The 15909-nt window shown below is 38.5% G+C and overlaps 1 protein-coding gene across 1 annotated transcript in view; it reads right to left on the bottom strand.

The window, feature by feature from the left end:
• LOC123246791 (galectin-9-like) overlaps positions 1 to 15909 on the bottom strand; it is a 61483-nt gene that overhangs the window by 32885 nt on the left and 12689 nt on the right. The gene's annotated exons all lie outside the window — the stretch shown is intronic.

Here is a 15909-nt window from a genome sequence, read left to right as displayed (position 1 = left end):
AGAAAGAAAGAAAGAAAGAAAGAAAGAAAGAAAGAAAGAAAGAAAGAGGGAGGTAAGGAAGGGAGGGAAGGAGATAAGGAAAGATATCCAGAATCATACAATCCCTGCATTCTGTAGGGATGCCTCAATCTGGCATCTTACTTATTTCAATTTAATAAGCATTTGTCAAAAGCCTCTTTTGTGTGAAATACTCTTATCAGGCTCTGGTGCCCACCTTTGGAAAGTTTATATTCTACTGGGAGGAAAATGTATGCACATAGTGAATACTGGGAGACAGACACTAAACCTGGGATTGCTTTGGTATGGTTAATCAGTCAGCCTGTAAGTGTTTTGGGGTTTTTTAAAGCACTTACTCTGTTCCAGGCACTACATACTAAGTTTTGAGGTTGAAAAAAAGGGCGAAATTAAGCTGCCAGCTGTCAAGGAGTTTACATTCCAAAGGGAGTGACAACTTGTAAATTACTAGGCACCCTCAAGATATATTCAGAGTAGTTGGAATGGTTGGGTAATACAAATTTAATGGGTGGCACCATAATGCACAGAGGAGGAAGACTAGAGTCAGGAAGATCTAAGTTCAAATTCATATCAGACACTAGCTGTATGACCCTGGGTATGTCACTTAACCCTGTTTGCCTCAATTTCTTCATCTATAAAATGAGCTGGAGAAGGAAATGACAAAAAACCCCAGTATTTTTGTGAAGAAAACTCCAAACGAGGCCATGAAGAGTCAGACGTGACTGAAGTGAATGAATAACACCAAAAATCTCATAAAGGAGAACACTAGTAGCTGGAGGAGCTGGGGACTTCTGGCAAGAGGAGGGATTTGAGCTGCCTTAAAGGAAGCCAAGAAGACTAAGGGGCAGGATGAGGTGGGGGAAAGAGTATTCTAGGCCCAGAATTGGGACAGTCATATTTGTGGGATAGAAAGAAAGGTGAGAAGCCCAAAGGTCTTCTGGGCAATATTCTAGCAATAAACAAACAAAAATTCCCTCCTGTTTTGGTGGGCCTTGAAGATATGGAGAGAATCTGAAGTCAATTCAGAGAGGAAACCTTCTATGAGAAAGTTCAATAGTTAAAAATTTAAAGATGTTTTTCCATCCAGGTGGGGAAACTTCCTCTACCAAATCAGGATGATGCCTTTTCTACAATTTATAGTCTTAGATTCCTGAGGATATTGAGAGGTTATGTGACTTACCCAGAGTCACAAACCCAGTCTGAATTAGCCTAGAAGGGCCAACTACATGGTGCAAAGAGTGGCAGGCCTGGAGTCAAGAAGACTGGTCTTCCTGAGTTAAAATCTGGCTTCAGACACTGACTTGCTGTGTGACCTTGGGCAAGTCATTTAACTCTGCCTCAGTTTCTTGACCTATAAAATGACCTGGAGAATGAAAGGGCAAACCACTCCAGGATGTCTGCCTAGAAAATCCCAAATGGGGTCATGAAGAGTCAGACATGCCTTAACAACAAGGAATTAGTCTCGAATCCATTTTATCTCACGTTTGTCCATAAAGAAGTAAATACTTTATTTATTTGGTGACAGTGGGAAGACCATTAAGGACAAGGGAAAACAGGAAGGGTTCATTATAGGAAAAATCAACTAAGTTATTTCCTTTTCTCCCTTTCCAAAGATCATGTGTATTTCTCCCAACACGATTATGCAATCCAGATTCTAAGGAACAATAGAGGAAAGAAATCTTGCCTCCTCCCCATATCAAGGTCCAGGTTGGTACACTCTTTGGCCCCTAAAGCTTCCCTACCCCAGCTCTTCCCCACCCCTCAGGACCCATTTTGCCTAGATGGTAGTTGGGTGAAAAGCAAGCTCAATAACTGTCATTTCCATGAGGATTGCTTAAGGCAATATGGTGGTCTCGCTTGTGATCACCATCTCATTGAGCTAAGAGTATCTGAGCAGAAGTTTCTTTCTTTCTTTTATTTTTGAACCCTTACCTTCTATCTTAGAATCAATACCATGTATTGGTTTCAAGGCTGAAGAGCCGTACGCACTAGGAGGTAGAGGTTAAATGACTTGCCCAGGGTCACAAAGCTAGAAAGTGTCTGAGGTCATATTTCAACCCATTTGAACTTTCCATTTTTAGGCCTGGCTCTCAATCTACTGAGTCACCTAGCTGCCACCTGGGAGAAGTTTCAAGGGGACTAGGTCTCAAGAGAAATAATTTCCAGTAAAACCCATTTCCTCTGGTAGATCTAGATACCAAGTTAAAACTGGTTACAGCCCTTTCTCTAAGTCTTTAACTAACTCCTAACTCCTCGACATTTCTTAATTCAGATTCCTAACCCTTTATAATTAAGGCTAAATCTATAATAGAGAAACAGGAGAAGCTCCAACCAAAGGAAAGGGGTTAACATGGTGGTAACCATATATCATATATTACATGTCTTCTCTGGGGAACTGGCCCCTTATTATGCTTCTACCTTGGAACCAATACACAGATTCTAAGATGGAAGGTAAAGTTTTTTTTTTTTTTAAGTAGAATTGGCCAAATGGAAAAGGAAGTACAAAACATGCTGAAGAAAATAATGCCTTAAGAGTTAGAATTGGGCAAGTGGAAGTTAATGATTCTGTGAAACATCAAGAAACAAAGTCAAAAGAATGAAAAATGTGAAATATCACATTGGAAAAACAACTGATATGGAAAATAAATCTCAGAGAGATGATTAAGAATTAATGGACTATCTGAAAACCATGGTCAAAAAAAGAACTTAGACATAATCTTTCAAGAAATAATCAAAAAAAGCTACTCTGATATTCTAGAACCAGAGGGTAAAATAGAATTTTAAAAAATCCACCTATCACCTCCTGGAAAAGATCCCCAAAGGATAACTCCCAAGAATAGTATAGTTAAATTCCAGGACTCCCAGGTCAAAGAGAAAATCTTGCAAGCAGCCAAAAAGAAGTCATTCAAAAATTGTGAAGCCACAGTCAGGATAACACAAGATTTAGAAGCTTCTACCTTAAAGGATCAGAGGACATGGAATAGGATATTCCAGCAGGCATAGAAGCTTGGACCTCAACCAAGAATAATTTACCCAACAAAACTGAGCATAATCTTTCAGGGGGAGGCAAATGGATATTCAGCATAATAGTGGACTTTTAAACATTCTTGATGAAAAGACCAGAGCTGAATGGAAAATTTGACTCTTTAATATAAAACTCAAGAGAAGTTACATAAAAAGGTAAATGAGAAAGAGAAATCAAGAGACATTCAATAAAGTTAAAACTGTTTACATCCATATGAGGGATGATGATTCTTATAACTCCAAAAAAACTTTATCATTATTAGGGCAGTTAGAAATAGTATACATAGATAGAAGGCAAGGATGTGAATTGAATATGATGTGATGATATCTTTAAAAATTAAGGAGTGAGAAAGAAGAATTCATTGGGAAAGGGAGAAGGAAGAAACAGAATGGAGTAAATTATCTCATATAAATGAAGCATGAAAGAGCTTTTACACTGGAGGGGAAATTGGAGGAAGTGGGTAGGGAAGCATGTGAACCTTACTCTCATTGGAATTGATTCAAAGAGGGAAGAACATACACAATCAGTTGGGTATAGAAATCTATATTACCCTACAGGAAAGTAGGAAGGAAAGGGGATAAGAGGGGGAGGGGGAGATGATAGAAAAAAGGGTAAATTGTGTCAGAAGCTAAACACTTTTGAGGACAGACAGAATGAAAGGAAAGAGAGAACAAAAAAAAGAGGGGAAAGTAGGATGAAAAATATTAAACAATTGTAATTGTGAAAAATGTTTTAAAAGACTTTAATAAAAACCTCATCTCTCAAATACATAGAGAAATGAGTCAAATGTATATGAATACAAATCATCCCACAGCTGATAAAATGGTCAAAGGATATGAAGAGGCAGTTCTCAGACTAAGTAAACCAAAGCTCTCTACAGTCATGAAAAAATGCTCTATATTATTATTAATTAGAGAAATGCAAATTAAAACAACTCTGAGGTATCCCCTACATATATCAGATTGGCTATTATAACAGAAAATGAAAAAACTTGAAGGGGATATGGGAAAATTAAAACATCAATGGACAGTTAAGAGAGTTGTGAATTGATGGAACCATTCTGGAGAGCAATTTGAATCTATGCCCAAAGCCTATAAAACAGTATATACCCTTTGACCAAGTGATAGCACTATTAGGTTTGTATTCCAAAGAAATAAAGAAGAAAATGGAGAAGGACCTATATGTACAAAAATATTTAAACTCTCTTTTTGTTGGGGCAAAGAATTGGAAAGTAAAGGGATACCCATCAACTGAGAAATGGCTAAGTAAGTTATAGTATATGATTGTAATGGAATACTATTGTGCTCTAAGAAATAATGAGCAAGAGAAGCTCAGAAAACCTGGAAAGACTTAGATGAACTGAAGCAGAATGAAGTAAGCAGAACCAGGAAAATATTGTACACAGTGACAGCAGACACAGAACAACTGTGAATAATGTGAAAGAGAATTTAAAACTCTCTTTGTCTATTTTAAGTTAATCAATCAAGAACTTAAAGCATCCCTACTTAACACTAAGTAAATCACTAACAGAAAAAGCTCTCACCCCCAAAGGCCACAAGCACTGCCCCCTTGGGCAATCTAGACAAATTGAAAGGCTTTGATTGGTTGCTGTGAAGAGGGGGAGTGACAAGAAGTGACATGGGAAAAAGGGTATAAAAGGTAATATGGAACATGGTCTGGGGTACTTTTTTCCTGGATTCATTCTGTGTTGGTGAGCTGAGCTGAAGGGAAAATCTTGGAAGCAGTCACCTTTTCCTTGACTTGTTCTGGACTGGAGCTTTCAGCTCTGGAGAGGTTTGCTGGGTGAGTGACTGGAACTGAAGGAAGAAGCTTGCAATGGTGGAACCCTTGCTGAACACACCACCAAGATTTCAGGCTAAAAAGACTATCATGACTCCATAACTCCACGTGGAGATCAGGACTTGAGGGAGTCCTTGCCAGGTGGTGAGCTGGACTTCTTCAAACAGCAATGATAGGGTACCTAGCAAGACAATATTTTTCTTTTCTCCCCTTTAATTGACATCAGTTGAGTGCTTACTTTTGCCTGGTAAGCTGGGTGTTTTTTTTTAGCAATAATCAACTGCCCTCAGGGATCCACTTGAGGGGACATTTTCGCCCTCTAGACTCCTTGCCTCTGGGGGAAGACAGCCCTGCCCCCACAAGCTACAGTAGCCCAGAATTCCAGATTATTAGAGGGAGTCAATAAGTTCAGCTCAGTGCTTTTGTTATTAGAAGGTGTTAATTATTGGGCCAAATTAATAAAGTTTAACTTTATCTTACTCCTAGAAGTCTGCTCTTTCTTTAAGGCTTTACTGAATGCCCACTTGTCTCTAGCATTAGCTTAAGAGGGAGGTGGAACACTAGAGAGAGCAATCAGAGAAATCAGCAATAAAAATAATTAAAACTGCTCCTTTAACCCTGAGAAGCTTTCAGTGTCTACTAATGGAAAAATTCAAATAGCCCATAACCTGTACTCTAATTCCCCAAACCTTTTTTCCCTGCCAAACCAGACCAGTGAAGTGGCTCCCTGCTCACATGGTGGTGGAAGCATGTGGCTGCTGGTGTTTTTACCCCTAGTAGGGAGGAGAAAAGAGAGAAAAACTCTTTAAACCTCAAATTTAGGCTATACCCTGAGAGTTTTCACCTACAAGAAAATGTGGGGGTTTTTTTTGCCCAAAATAGAAAGATTTTGTTTTTCTTGCTTTCCCTCCCAAATTTGACCTTAAGCTAAGGCTAGTTAATTAGGGCATGTTGTGAGACCCTAATCCCTAGTCAGCATACACTAGGGCAACACCACCTATAGATAGGAAGTAGAATTGCAAGCAATTTAATAATTAGATTTAAAAATAAATAGATGACTGAGTATGATACTGAACAGCATGGCCTAAATTGTGAAAATGCTGCTTCTTGTTTTTATAAAATGGCTCCTGGTCCTGGAGAACATTTCACAATGGCTTTATTTATCCCTGTTCCTGGGCATACTTATACTAATAGGATATCTTGCTGTTTACCTATTCCTCCTCAAGAAAAAAACAACAGAAAGATAACTCAATTAATCTCAAGGCTCACCTTGAGAAAAAACTGTAAGATAACTTGATTGATCTCAAGATTCAGATAAAAAACCTTGAGAAGACCTTGAGTAACCTCAAGATTTAGAAAGGAGATTCATCTCCCTATACTCCCTTACCATCTAAGCCTACTCAGTCTCTGTCTCGTCTAATCCAGTGCATTTCCCTCCCCATACTCAGTCCATCCCTCCCCCTATTCAACCCATCCTCATCTCTAGATCCACTCAAACCATCCCTACCTGACCTACCTCTCCCCCTTCCCCTCCTCCTACCCAACCCATTTCTCCCCCTACCCCTATCATTCCTCCCCATCCCCTTACCTACTCCATTGCAACCCAAACAAAAAGCCAAGAAGCAGCAATAAATAATTCAGTCAAAGGCCTATTTCCCTTAAGGGAAGTATCCACTTACAATAAAAGCCGAAATCCTTAGGCACCAACCACCTTTCACCCCACAAGATTTTGAGAGATTCAAGGAAAATATCATTCCTTTGAAGATGAGCCTTTTGTGGTTATAAAAAAGACTAGAAAGTATTTATCGCACTTATGATCCCATGTGGATTGACATGGAAAATTGGTACAAGCCTTTTTAACATAAAGAGAAAAAATATGTTTTTTTCTCTTGTTAATCAGGCCCAAGGAAGAAGAGCAATTTATTGGTCATGGGAGGATCCAAGATGGAATTTGAATACAGAAGATGATTATTTAAAACTATGCCAGACTAGAGAGGCATTACTAAAAGCAATGAGAGATTGTTCCGATAGGTCTGGTACATGAACAAAATTAAAAAATCTTCAGGAGATAAATGAGGAAAATCACTCCCAGTTTATGGATCAACTAGATATATAGACCTGGATCTTTTCAGAGAAAGGGGTGTCAGACAAATAAGAAGACAGTTTGTAAAAAACTGTTGTAAAATGGTCAAAGACTGTTTTAAGACTAACTGCCCAAACTGGGCTACTATGGATCTTGAGGAACTGAGAAGAGTAGCAATTTATATCTTTAAAGGCCACGAAAAGAAATATGAAGAGAACAATGTCCTAGTGGAGGCATTAAGGAAGTAAATAAAAGCTTTAACTGAAAAAAACTGGAAAAGGAAAAGCAAATCAAGGAGTGGCCATAGCCTCTTTGCAGGAATCCACAAATCAACCATTAGTGTATGACTTCTGTGGGAAAAGGGGTCACATAATGATGAACTGTAGGAAGTGAAATCAGCCAAATAGAAATAATAACAACTTTAGAAACAATACAAAATTATAGAAATAATAATCCAAATGAGGCAAATCATGATCCACACCAAGATACCCAAACACACCCCAAATGGAACTCATCCACACTATACTTAGGGTGGAAATCCCCCTCAGCTTGGGAGACCCCAGAGAAATAGCCAAGGATCTTTATGAAGGTATGTGTGTGGGGGTAAGGGCTCTGGAATTGGAGAGTGAAACCTTTGATTTTCCAGACGCTGATGTTTTAATGCCTGTTATCCCAGTCCATTCTTCCCCCTTACCCCCATAATAATGAACCTCATGTAACTCTAAAGATTGGGAACACATATTATCATTGCCTCTTAGACATTGGTGCTTCCAGATCAGTATTAGAGAGTAAACCTGATTCTGAATGCAATTCTATTGGCTCTTTAAATGTAGTACATGTATCAGGAGCACCTCTAAAGGTTCCAAAGTTTTTCCCTCAAATGGTGTCTGTGGGACCCTATCAGTAGAACATTCTTTCCTTTTAATGCCTACTTCCCCTATAAATTTGTTTGGGAGAGATCTTTTATGCAAACTTAGAGCCACAATAACATGCTCTCAAGATGACTCTATAATGGTAGAATTGCTTGAGGAATCCTTAAATTTGCTTCCTGTACTTCTTTCAGATAGTCAGGAGGTGAAGGAGCCTAAAGGTGAAGGAAACCACAAGGTTTCATGGACAGTCCTAAGATGTTCTCACAAATTTTAAAACACAATTTAGAAAATATTAGTTTTCAAGAGAGCTATTTTATACAATTTGTAGATTATTTCCTCTTCGATTCACCAAATGTCACAGTATGACAGGAAGATAGCAAACCTCTTCCTTTAGAGCAGCGATTCCCAAAATGGGCGCCACTGCCCCCTGGTGGGTGCTGCAGCGATCCAGGGGAACAGTGATGGCCACACTTTTTTTGTATTAAATTCTATTCTGAGTTCAATAAATAGTTTCATAATTTTCAGGGGGTGCTAAGTAATATTTTTTCTGGAAAGGGGGCAGCAGGCCAAAAATGTTTGGGAACTACTAATTTAGAGCGACATAAAAGAGGCCACAAGGTCTCAAAGGCAAAGGTTCAGTGATGTCTTCACAAAGTAGAGTATTTAGGTTTTATTTTAACTACTGGTGCCTGATCCATTTCCCCTAAGTTCATTGAAGATATTCAGAAACTGAGTGACCCCCTCTACTAAGAAACAGTTGAGAGCAATTTTAGGAGCAATAGGGTTTATAGACAGTGGATCCCTTACTGTGGGGAAAGCACTAAACCCCTTATAGCTCTGACAAAAAAATTCAGTTCTTGAACTGCTTAAATTAGAGATGGAACACCTGTCAGCTCTTACAAAATTAAAACAGGCTATCCTGTCTGCCCCTGCTCTAGGCATTCCAGATTACAAAAAAAATCATTTACTTTGTATATACATGAACAGAGAGGAGTAGCTTCAGGTGTTTTAACTCAAACTTTAGGACCTGTTCAGCATCCAGTTGCTTATTATTTGGCCCAGCTGGATTCAGTAGCTTCAGGAGCCCCACCATGTTTTAGAGGCATAACTGCTACAGCTTTGTTAGTAAATCTACTGATTTAGGTATTGGGATGCCCATTAACCATAATGTTCCCACATGAAGTTGAAGCATTATTGCTTAGGCATAGAACACAGGCATTTTCTGATCAAAGACTTGCTAGATATGAATTAACCTTGTTAGGTAATGAAAATATTACCTTAAAATGCTATACTGCACTTAATCCTGCAACCTTGCTTTCGGATTTACCTGTTTCAGGAGAACCATTGCACAGTGGTGAATCTTAGTGTCCATGACTGAAAAGCCTTTAGATAATCTCCTGGACACTCCTTTAGACAACCCAGACTTAGTTTTATTCACTGATGGTTCTTCTTTCATAAGGGATGGCATGCACTACACTGGAGTTGCTTTAGTCACACAATTTGCCACTGTATGGTCAGCTTCACTGTTCTCAAATATAAGTGCTTAGGATACAAAACTGATAGCTCTAAAACATGCCTATATAATTGCCAAAGATAAGAAGGCAACAATTTACATAGACTCTAGATATGCATTTGGAATATGTCATGTAGTGGGTATGTGATGACTCCAAAGAGGATTTTAAACCTCAGCTGGAAAATGTATTGAAAATGCAGAGATAATTAATAAAGTTCTTTCTGCTCTCCAGTTACCTGAAGCCCTACCTATGGTTCATTGCTCTGCCCATACAGGTGGAACTGACCCTTTCTCAAGAGGGAACTACTGGGCAGATACTGTAGCAAAGCTTGCTGCCTCTGAAGGACCTGAATTAATTTTAACTTTGTCAACTAGTAATGATTCAAATTTATCCTTTTCTTACAATGAACAGAAAGTAGAAAAATGGAAACAAAAGTTTAAAGCAAAACAGATCAATGGAGTATGGGTGTCATCTAAAGGAAAACCTCTACTCCCTAGAAGGTTTTATCACTATGCCAAAGGCTGGACATTATAAATTTTGTCTAGTCATAGTGGATTAGCTGATCAGATGGCCAGAAGCATTTCCTAGTGCCTAAGCCACAGCATGCAGTTCTCACATGCATGTCAAGGTACTCTTAAAAGAGATTACTCATTTCATTGGCCTCCCAGCATGAATTGATTCAGACAAGGGAACTCATTTTACCAATTTGGTTTTGTCTCAGATTTATTCTTGTTTGGGGATCACTCCCAAATTCGTTGTACCATATCATCCCCAGAGCTCAGGCCAAGTTGAGAGAATGAATAGAGATCTTAAGACTATGATTAGAAAATTGTACACTAAGACTCATTTAAAATGGCCTGAAGTTGTCGCTCTAGCACTATATTATCTTTGAAGCGGGCCCAGGGGAGATCTACACATCTCACCATTTGAGATGCTTTTTGGACATCCCCCTGTACAGGCTAAGCCTTTTTCTCCTGCATACACATCATTAATAGTGGGGGGGGGGGGAGGAACACATATTGTTTCCTATATACAGGACTTAACAGATAAAATTGTGAGAACTGCATGAATCCAGAGCTGCTGTACAAGCTAGACCTATAGACTTTTTACTTCATGATCTACACTCAGGAGACAAGGTGTACATAAAGAACTTCTAGTGCACTGGAGGAACTCAGCCTGCCTGGAAAGGTCCATTCCAAGTACTTTTAACTACTCCAACAGCTATCAAAATTGGAGAAAAGGACTCTTGGATTCATTGCTCACATGTAAAATGGGCATCTTCTATTGACACTGATTAACTGTATCGTGTAATGTTTTTTTTTTTTTTTTTTTTTTAATTTTTACTCCTCCTATGATTGAACCGGAGATAATACCATCACAAAAGTCCATAGACAAGTTGAACACTATTTTGGCTGGCACATTGTTGTGGAATGTGAACTATGAATTTTTGATTTTTTAAAATTTTATTATTGTTTTTCTTTTTATTTGAAATAGGATAAGTTTACAATATCTATTAGCCCTAATATCTATACCCAAAAGCTTTAGACTATGGAAACCTGCCATTGGCTGCTAAATATTATGGGACCTTGATTAAATAATTGTGTCTCATTCCAGAAAAAGAAACCACAGAGAGAATGATGATTTTCCTCACCCAAGGGACCTCCAGGTAGAAGCAGGATAATTGCTTTCTGGTATATTATATTGGGTGTTCCTTTCACATATGGGTTGGAACAGATGGCCACTGAGGTCCCTTCCACCTCTTACCTTGTTGATTCTGCATGGGACATGCTTCCATTTCTCTTAGGAGACCAGCTTGTCCCCACCCTTCATGTGATTACACAAGCTACAAACATTGGTCATTGGGCAAGAGAGATTATATTTCTGCCCTAAAGAAAGGTCATGGGGCAATACTACTTTAATAGAAGCTGATATGACTTGTAAATTAGTAATCTCATTGACTTGTAGACAGAAGTGCAAAGGTCCTTAGAGTCCAACTATAAAGCATGTACACAGATAAGCAAATATGAGGTAATTTGAAGAGGGGAAGAACACTGGCAACTAGAGTGATCAAGGAAGGTTTCAGGGAGGAGGTGATGGTAGAACTAAGCCTTGAAGGAAGCTAAGGAATTCTAAGAAATAAAGAAGAAGGAATGATTTCCAGGTTGGAGGATGGCTTGCATGAATGCAGATTCATTCATTCATTCAGTAAATGCTAATTAATAACCTACTATGTTCCAGGCACTCTTGGCATACAAAAAGAAGCAAAAGATAGTTCCTGCCCTCAAGGAGCACAAAATGGAATGATGGAGATGGAGAGGGAGTATGGAGCTGGGATTGGGGGGAACTGCTAATAAGTCTGACAGTTTGCTTCGAATATAGATTATGAGAAAGAGGCAAGTAATGAGAACGATTGTGAAATGAGGTGGTCCCAGATTATGGAGGGCTTTATCCACTGAGATGAAAAATTTATATTTTATTCTAGTGTCATTGTAGAAGGATCTGAGCAGGAGAGTAACAATATCAGTCCCTAGCTTTAGGAGAGGAAGAAACAGAAGCAACAAGACGAGTCAGAAAACTAGCATAATAGTGCCTGTAGAGACTGTTAAATGGCTCCGTGAATAGAGGGCCTGGACTAGAAGATGGAATAGGTTTAAATCTGACCTCAGATACTCCTAGCTATATGACCCTGTGCAAGTCACTTACCCCCTATTGCCTAGACCTTAGTACTTTTCTGCCTTGGAACCAATATATAGTATGGATTCTAAGACAGAAGGAGGAGGAGGAGAAGGAAGAGAAGAAGGAGGAGGAGGAGGAGGAAAAGAAGAAGAAAGAGGAGGAGGAGGAAGAGAAGAAGAAGGAGAGAGAAAGAAAGAAAGAAAGAAAGAAAGAAAGAAAGAAAGAAAGAAAGAAAGAAAGAAAGAAAGAAAGAAAGAAAGAAAGAAAGAAAGAAAGAAANAGGAAGGAAGGAAGGAAGGAAGGAAGGAAGGAAGGAAGGAAGGAAGAAAGGAAGGAAGAAAGGAAGGAAGAAAGAAAGAAAGAAAGAAAGAAAGAAAGAAAGAAAGAAAGAAAGAAAGAAAGAAAGAAAGAAAGAAAGAAAGAAAGAAAGAAAAAGAAAGAGAAAGAAGAAGGAGGAGGAATATTCTAATATTCTAATAGGTAGGGGCAGGCAGGTGGCTCAGTGTATACAAAGCCAAGCTTAGAGATGGGAAGTCCTGAGTTTGAATCTGGCTTCAGATGCTTCCAGGGCAAGTCACTTAACCTCCATTGCCTAGTCCTTACCACTCTTCTGCCTTGGAGCTGATACTTGGGATCAACTCCAAGATGTAAGGGTTTGAAGAAAAATTGTGTAGGTACAATGTTATGAGATATGAACTAGAGTGCTTTTACCTTGAGCAAATTGTGGCCAAGAACCTCAGGGATTAGTGACAATTTTATTTAATCAAGATGATCTGTTTTATCTCATTTTTTTCAGAGTAAGAATTTTATTTTATTTTATTTTATTTTATTTTTTATTAAACCCTTACCTTCTGTCTTGAGCCAATATTGTGTATTGGCTCCAAGGCAAAAGAGTGGTAAGGGCTAAGCAATGCCCAGGGTCACACAGCTGGGAAGTGTCTGAGGCCAGATTTGAACCTAGGACCTCCATCTCTAGGCCTGGTTCTCAATTCACTGAGCTACCCAGATGCCCCCAGAGTAAGAATTTTAGACCTAGACAGGGGCTATGCAAGGTCATATAGATAATTAAGAGCTGAGACAGGTTTTGAACCCAAGCCCTCTGATTCCAGTTTCACAAATTTTTCCACATGATAGCAGGGCTATCAAGCCTTTTCCTGAGAGAGGGACCACTTCCATGAATCTGGCAGTCAGTCAACAGAGGTGACCACATTCCCCAAAGCACAGTTACTAATCTTGTTTGCCATATGTTTGTCTAGAGGCAGCTAGGGGATTCATCGAACAGAACACTGGGCCAAGAGCCAGAAAGAACTGAGTTCACATTCTTCCTCAGACACTTTCCTAGCTGTGTGATTCTGGGCAAGTCACTTAATTTCTGTCTGCCTCAATATCCTCAGTATAAAGTGAAGATAATGGTACCTGCCTTATAGGATTATTGAAAGAATCAAATGAGATAATATTTCTAAAGTGTTTAGTAATTCTTAGTGTCTAGCACCTAGTAAAAGTTAAATGAATGCTTATTCCATTCCCTTTTCCCTCTACAAATGTATGCCCATTCTACAGAAATAGTCTTGGCTTTGTATACACTGAACCACCTGCCTGCCCCTACCTATTAGAATATTAGAATTTTGCTCCTCCTCCTCCTTCTTTCTTCTTCTTCTTTTTTTTTTAGGTCTATCTAAGAAAGGTTTCTTGGATTCTAGGAATATGTCCAGGGCTCAATCAGTCCAGTCCAAGGAGTCTTTTTTTGGCAGCTAAATTGAGTACATGGAATAGGATCTTAGATTTAGAATGGGAAGAAATCTTAAAAGCCATTGAGTCCAATGCTCTCATTTTACAGATGAGGAAACAGAGGCCCATCGAAGTTAAGTATGGAGGAGGGCAAAATGCACAAATAAGCTAAATGATTTGCCAACGTCTATACAGAAAGTAAGTATCTGAGGTAAAACTTGAACTCAGGTTTTCCTGATTCTCAGTCTGGTATTTTCTTCACTGTGCCATCTTGCTTCCATACTTCAAAAGATGTGTGATCTAATCCAAGTGGGTACTTCCTCCAACAGCCCATCATTTTCTGTGGGAAAAAAGTATAAAAAAAGACAGGTGGAACTTCTTTTATTAATAGTTATAATTATAAAATTCCCCCAACTTAAGACTTTGGTATTTCCCCCCCAAAAGGCCTCAGCTTTACATCTTTTCTTAAATTTTATTTTGATTTTTTATTTTTAAAATTTATTTTGATTTAATTTTTATTACCTGAAGCTGCCAAATATCAGGCTAATATATTAATCTTCTTTGTGAAAATGTCATTAATCTCTGAAATTCTTGGCCAGAATTTACTCATTAAGCACTCTAGTTCAGGTCCTCCTAATGTCTTAACCTGCACTATTATAATAGTCTTCTAATTGGTCTTATTGCTTCTTGTTTTCTCCTCTCCTGAAGCTCAGGATGGACAATGTCATTCTTCTGCTTAGATCCTTCAATATTGACTCTAAAACTCCTCATCTCAACATGCAAAGCCCTCCGCAATCCTAGACCCCGCTTATTTCACATTTATTCCCCATTACTTATTCCCCTTCCTATAGACTATATTCTAACCAAACTGTTAGACCTATTAGCAAATTTCTCCAACCCCAGCTCCATACTCCCTCTCCATCTTCATCACTAGATTGTGTGCTCCTTGAGGGAAGTCACTGTCTTTTCTTTTGTATACATTTGAAGAGCTTAGCACAGTGCCTGACACATAGTAGGTGGTTAATTAACATTTATTGAATGAATGAATGAATCTCCATTCATGTAAGCCATTCCTCAGCCTGGTATACATTCCTTCTTCATCTCTGTTTCTTAGAATCCTTAGTTTCCTTCAAGGCTTAGCTCTAACATCACCTCCTTCCTGAATGAAGCCTCCCATGTTCACTCTGGATTCTTGCCCTCTTCAAATTACCTTATATTTGCTTCTCTCTATATGTGCTGTGTATGAGTAGATTGCAAGCACTTAAGGGCAGAGATTATTTCATTTTTGTCTATATCTTTAGTACCTTCCTCATAAGAGAATTTTGATTTTGTTGTTGTAATATTCCATTACATTCATGAACCACACTTTGCCTGGCCATTTTCCAGTCATTGGATAACTACTTTGCTTCCACAAAAAGTGCTGTGTGATCTTAAATTACTTTACATCTCCCATTCTCAGTTTCCCCATCTGTAAAATGGGGCAGCTCAGTGGTAAAGCAGATAGATAGAGTACCAAGCCTGGAGTCAGGAAGACTCATCTTCCTGAGTCTCAATACAGACTCATTCACTTAGTAGCTGTATGATCCTGGGCAAGTCATTTAACTCTAACTCAGTTTCCTCACCTGGGAAATGAGCTGGATAAGGAAATGGCAAACTGCCCTAGTATCTTTGCCAAGAAAACTCGAAAAGGTATCATGACGAGTTGGACATGACTGGAATAAATGAGCAACATCAAAAAAGAGGATAAGAATTGGACCTACCTCATAGCATGTTGTAAGAATCAAATGAGAAAATACATATAAAGTGCTATATAAATGTCAATTATTATTACTACTTTGTTGTATGAGGAAACTTTCTGTTTTTTTACCTCTTTGGGATAAATACCTAAAAAGCATTGATTTCTGATTCAAATGCACTTTTTAAAAGCATAATTCCAAATCAATTTCTGGAATGACTGGATCAATTCATAACTCCAGCACTAGAATATTATTGTTTCTCTCTTTTTATAGCACTTCTACTATTGATATTCTTATCTTTTCTTAATCTTCTAGATGTTAAGTGAAACTTCAAAATGCATTTGATTTAGATTTCTTTTATTTGTGATTTAGGAAAATATTTCATGTGTTTATAAAATGTTTGAGAAGTTTGTATCCCTTGATCACTTATTCATTGGTGACTGGTTCTTGGTCTTACAGA

The sequence above is a fragment of the Gracilinanus agilis genome, chromosome 4, assembly GCF_016433145.1.
Source record: "Gracilinanus agilis isolate LMUSP501 chromosome 4, AgileGrace, whole genome shotgun sequence".
In the NCBI taxonomy this organism is placed as follows: domain Eukaryota; kingdom Metazoa; phylum Chordata; class Mammalia; order Didelphimorphia; family Didelphidae; genus Gracilinanus; species Gracilinanus agilis.
Note: the sequence above shows the minus strand (reverse complement) of the source record. Positions and strands in the feature narration are given on the sequence as shown.